Here is a 6452-nt window from a genome sequence, read left to right on the forward strand (position 1 = left end):
AATAAGAGCCGTCACACGAACAGATATATGCACATCCATGTTCTTTGCAGCACTGTTTACAATAGGAAAAAGATCGAAACAACCTAGGTGCCCATCAATGGACGAATGGATAAACAAATTATGGTATATTCACACAATGGAATACTATGCAACAATAAAGAACAACGATGAATCTGTGAAACATAACATGGAGGAATCTGGAGGGCATTATGCTGATGAATTTAGTCAGTCACAAAAGGACAAATACTGTATAAGGCCACTATTATAAGAACTCAAGAAATGGCTTACACACAGAAGAAAACATTCTTTGATGGTTACGAAGGTGGGGAGGGAGGGAGAGGGATATTCACTAACTAGATAGTAGACAAGAATTATCTTAGGTGAAGGGAAGGACAGCACACGCTACAGGGAAGTCAGCACAACTGGACTAAACCAAAGCTAAAAAGTTTCCTGAATACAATCAAACACTTTGAGGGACAGCATAGCAGGGGCAGGGGTCTGGGGCCCATGGTTTCAGGGAACATTTAGGTCAATATGCATAACAAAGTTTATTAAGAAAATCTTCCGCATCTCGCTTTGGTGAGTGGCGTCTGAGGTCTTAAAAGCTAGTGAGCAGCCATCTAAGATGCATCAGTTGGTCACAACCCAGCTGGAGTAAAGACGAATGAAAAACACCAAAGACACAAGGAAAGTATTAGCCCAAGGGACAGAAAGGGCCACATAAACCAGAGACTTCATCAGCCTGAGACCAGAAGAACTAGATGGTGCCCGGTTACCAGCAATGACTGCCCTGACAGGGAACACAAAAGAGAGTTCCTGGTGGAGCAGGAGAAAAGTGGGGTGCAGAACTCAAATTCTAGTAAAAAAAAAAAAACAGACTTAATGGTTTGATTGAGACTGGAGGGACCCCAGAAGACATGGCCCCCGAACTCTCTGTTAGACCAAAACTAAAACCATTCCCAAGGCCAATTCTTCTGACAAAGATTAGACTGGACTATGGGACATAAAATGATACTCGTGAAGAGTGTGCTTCTTAGCTCAAGTAGATAGATGAGACTAAATGGGCAGCTCCTTTCCAGAGGCAAGATGAGAAGGCAGAGAGGGTCAGGAGCTGGTTTTACAGACACGGGAAACCCGGGGTGCAAGGGAGGAGTGTGCTGTTACAGTATAGGGAAAACAACCAGGATCACATAATAATGTATATTTAAATTTTTGTATGACAGACTAACTTGAATTATAAACTTTCACTTAAAGCACAAGAATAAAAAAATATGTAAATAAGCCTCTCATTCTTGCCTCCTAGGGCCTCTATCAGCTGGCCCCTTCCCATACTGTGCCATCTCTCCCCATTCTCCCTCAGTTCTCTCCCTGTTGACACTGGCCACCTACATCCCCTGTCTACTTTCTGCACTCGTCTGCCTCCAGGACTTTTCTTCTGCTATTCCTTCAACATTGGAGGCAGACATTTTCCACTCCAACCACTAAAACAGCCCGTGTTTCCTTTAAGGTCCAGTAAGATATTTATTTAATGAAGCCCTCCTAGATTATTTCACCTCTAAAAACGAATTTCTCTTTTTTTAGAATTGCCTTAGCCTTAATGCAAAGACTCTTCTACACTATCACATGTGTACCTCTGTTTAATCTTAGAATTGTTGGTTTTGTGCATATCTTTATGTACTGTAGAATACTACAATAGGGGTTTAAGCTCCTTAAGGGCAAGAATTCATTCCTGAATCATCTACCAACATCTACTTATTGAGTATCTGCCATGGTCCAGCTCTGGTGAATCTCAAAGAAATCTGAATGTGATCTCAGCCCTCAAGGTTTTAATCAACCCAAAAAGACAGAACCAAAACACATGAAACTATTGGAGACTTAAGAGGGGAAAGATTTTTCTAGTCAGGCCCAGCATGTATCTTCAAACTAACTAAGTCCATCTATAAAATTGGAGTTTAGATAACATATCCTTTTTTCTATTCTAAGATGTAGATTTCCCTCACATTTTAGCATCTCTAAAATCAGCATGTCTATATTTGATGGTGTGCCGTATTTTAATTGCAACATCTTTTCTTCCTTATTAGGATGTAAAAGAATAGTGCACCCTTCTTATAACTGATAATGTCTTAGACCCAGAATACAGAACCATATACGTGAAAATAGATAGCACAGTAGGTACTCTTGATCTTAATTTTCCTTTATTAGGCTGTGTGGTCATGACTGTATAAATGCAATGGAAGAGCAAAGCAAGAGAGATCAGCAAGGATTCAACTCACTAGGGAAGATTTCTTAGAGGAGAAAGTATTTAAGCTGGACCATTAAAGATGGATAAAATCAGGATATGCTGAGGATATAGGGAAAGATATTTCATACATGAGGACCTACAGAATCAAAGGCAACAAGACAGAAATTGTTAATTACTAATTGAGGGTAATCAACAGCTGTGGAAGCAGCAGTCAAGAAATCAAACAACAGCCTGCAAATACCCTTTTAGCCCAGTAATGAAGTCACTCCTGAGGTTCACCATTCAGCCAAAGATTAGACAGCCCCATAAAACAAAATGAGACTAATGGGGCACAACAGTCCAGGGACAAAGACTAGAAGGCAGTAGGGGACAGGAAAGCTGGTAATAGGGAACCCAAGCTTGAGAAGGGACAGGGATGACATGTCGTGTGGTTGTTAACCACTGTCATAAAACAATATGTGCACTAACTGTTTAATGGGAAACTATTTGTTCTGTAAACTTCATCTAAAGTACAATTAAAAAAAGAGAAAAAAAAGAATAAGTAAATAAATTTAAAAAAAAGAAAGAAATCAAACGACACATTGCATTGAGCAAATCTGCTGCAAAAGACCTCCTTAAAGTGTTAAAAAGCAATAATGTCACTTTAAGGACTAAGGTGTGCCTGACCCAAGCCACGGTATTTCCAATCACTTTATATGCATGTGAAAGCTGGACAATAAGAAGACTGAAGAAGAATCAATGCATTTGAATTATGGTGTTTGCGAAGAATATTGAATATACCATGTGCTGCCAGAAGAATGAACAAATCTACCTTGGAAGAAGTACAGCTAGAATGTTCCTTAGAAGCAAGGATGGTGAAACTACATCTCACATACTTTGGACATGTTATCAGGAGGGACCAGTCCCTGGAGAAAGATATCATGCTTGCTGGACAAGAAAGAGGAAGACCCTGGATTGACACAGTGGCTTCAACAATGGGCTCAAGAATAACAACTATTGTGAGGATGGCGCAGGACCAGGCAGTGTTTTGTTCTGTTGTACATAGACAGTGTTGCTATGAGTCTGAACCAACACGACGGCACCTAACAACAACGACTGAGGGTAGGTAGGAGGAAGTAAGTATTTTCATGAGTACTCGCCTAATAATATTTCTTTAAAAAAAACTCAAAAATCAACAGTAAATAAACAAATAATTCAATTAGAAAATGAGAAAAGACTTGAACAGATATACACCACAGAAAATATATTGATAGGAAACAAGCACATGAGGAGATGTTCAGCATAGTTAGCCATTAGAGAAATGCAACTTAAAACCACATGAGATATCTGAGAAATCACTATACACCGATTAGAACAGCTAAAATAAAAAGTAGTGATAATACCAAATGCTGGCAAGGAGGCCGAGATACTGGATATGCTGCAAATGTGAAATGGTGCAGCCACTCTGCAAATTGCTCTGCAGTTTACTATAAAACTATATCAGCTTACCATATGCTGTAGCAATTGCCCTTCTGGGCATTTATCCCAGAGAAATGAAAACTTATGTCCATATAAAAACTTGTATACAAACGTTCATAGCAATTCTGTAATAACCAAGGCCTGGAAACAACCCAACATCTCTCAAAGGGTGAATAGTTAAACAAACTATGGCACATCTATATACCATGGAATAGTTCTCAGAAATATAAAGGGATGAGCTATTGATACAAGTAATATACATGATTGGATCTCAAGGGTATTATGCTAAATGAAAAGAAAAACTCAAAGTTATATATAATTTCATTTATATAACATCAGCAAAATGACTAATTTATAGAAATGGTGATGAAATTAGTGATTCTGTCAGGGGACAGATATCGGGGTAGGGTGTACATTCTGGGTGCTACTATAAAGAGCAGCTTGAGAGTTATTTTGTGGGGATGGAATGCTTCTGTATCTTGATGTTTGTGAGGTTACATGCACAGAACTATATAAACACCCACACATGAGTGCAGATAGAAACTGGTGAAATCTCTCTAAGGTATGTAGTCTAGTTAACAGAATCATACCAATGTCAATTTCCTGGTTTTGATATTGCACTATAGTTAAGTAAGATGTTATCATTGGGGGAAGCCGGTTGAAGCGTACACAGGATTCTTCACTATTTTACAACTTCCTGTTGGTCTATAATTCTTACAAAATAAATAGTTAAAATTTTTTCTTGAAAAAATCTCGAAGTTAATTGGCTAGCTAAATCAAGATATACTGCAGCAGTATACTGCCAGAGATTCAAGCCAGATTCAGAAGAGGACGTGGAACCAGGAATATCATTGCTGACATCGGATGGATCCTGGCTGAAAGCAGAGAATACCAGAAAGATGTTTAACTGTGTTCATTGCGAAGAATGGGAATTCCAGAACACTTAATTGTGCTCATGAGGAACATGTACATAGATCAAGAGGCAGTCATTGGAACAGAACAATGGGATACTGCCTGGTTTAAAGTCAGGAAAGGTGTGTGTCAGGGTTGTATCCTTTCACCATATGCATTCAATCTGTATGCTGAGCAAACAGTCCGAGAAACTGGACTGTATGAAGAAGAATGGTCCATAAAGATTGGAGGAAGACTCATTAACAATCTGCCTTGCTTGCTGAAAGTGAAGAGGACTTGAAACACTTACTGATGAAGATCAAAGACTACAGCCTTCCGTATGGATTATACCTCAACATAAAGAAAACAAAAATCCTCACAACTGGACGAATAAGCAACATCATCATAAACGGAGAAAAGATTGAAGTCATCAAGGATTTCATTTTACGTGGATCCACAATCAACACCCATGGAAGCAGCAGTCAAGAAATCAAAAGACGCATTGCATTCGGCAAATCTACCGCAAAAGATCTCTTTAAAGTGTTGAAAAGCAAAGATGTCACCTTGAAACTAGGATATGCCTGACCCCATGGTGTTTTCAATTGCTTCATAGGCATGCGAAAGCTGGATGATGAATAAGGAAGATCAAAGAAGAATTTACACTTTCAAACCGTGGTGTTGGTGAAGAATGTTGAATATACCATGGACTGCCAAAAGAATGAACAAATCTGTCTTGGAAGAAGTACAACCAGAATGCTCATTTGAAGCAAGGATGGTGAGACTACGTCTCACATACTTTGGACATGTTATCAGGAGGGATCAGTCCCTGGAGAACGACATCATGCTTGGTAAACTAGAGGGTCAGCAAAAAAGAGGAAGACCCTCCACGGGATGGACTGGCACAGTGGCTGCAACAATGGGCTTAAGCATAACAACAATTGTGAGGATGGTGCAGGACAGGGCAGTGTTTAATTCTGTTGTGCACAGGGTCGCTATGAGTCGGAATCAACTCAATGGCGCCTAACAACAGCAACAACAAATCAAGAATTCTTTGAGACAGAGAAAGAATTCTTTGAGACAGATATCATAAAATCGTGATATCTTCTCTAGGACTTTAGAGGTGAGCTTACCCTTCATGTAAGCTCCATCAACTCCTGCTGTCTTAGTCATCTAGTGTTGCTATAACAGAAATATCACAAGTGGATGGCTTTAACAAGGAGAAGTTTATTCTCTCACAGTCTAATAAGCTACAAGTCCAAATTCAGGGCATCAGCTCCAGGAGAAGGCTTTCTGTCGCTGTTGGCTCTGGAGGAAGGTCCTTGTGATGCATCAGTCTTCCCTTGGTCTGGGAGCATCTCAGTGCAGGAACCTCAGGTCCAAAGGACATGCTCTGCTCCTGGCACTGCTTAGGAGGTGTGAGGTTCCCATGTCTCTGCTCGCTTCTCTTTTATATCTCAACAGAGATTGGCTTAAGACACTATCTAACCTTGTAGACCTCATCAGTATAACTGTCGCTAATCCATCTTATTACATCATAGTGACAGAGTTTACAACACATAAGGAAATCACATCAGATTACAAAATGGTACACAGTCATATAATACTGGGAATCATGACCCAGCCAAGTTGACAGATATTTTTGGAGGACACAATTTAATCCATGACCCATGCTGAAACTGCAAATCAGCAAGACCCTCCCTAGGCTGGCTCAAATTCTTCCTATTCGAAGTAGAAATTTTCTACCTACCAATCTAGTAGCAATAGTGTAGAATAGGCCTTGGAAGGCTGGGGAGAAGAGAAAGGCAAGGCATGGAGATGTGTGGCTCTTGTGTGTGTGAATGTGCATGTGCATATGTGGGTG

The sequence above is a fragment of the Trichechus manatus genome, unplaced genomic scaffold, assembly GCF_000243295.1.
Source record: "Trichechus manatus latirostris isolate Lorelei unplaced genomic scaffold, TriManLat1.0 scaffold00198, whole genome shotgun sequence".
Lineage (NCBI taxonomy): Eukaryota > Metazoa > Chordata > Mammalia > Sirenia > Trichechidae > Trichechus > Trichechus manatus.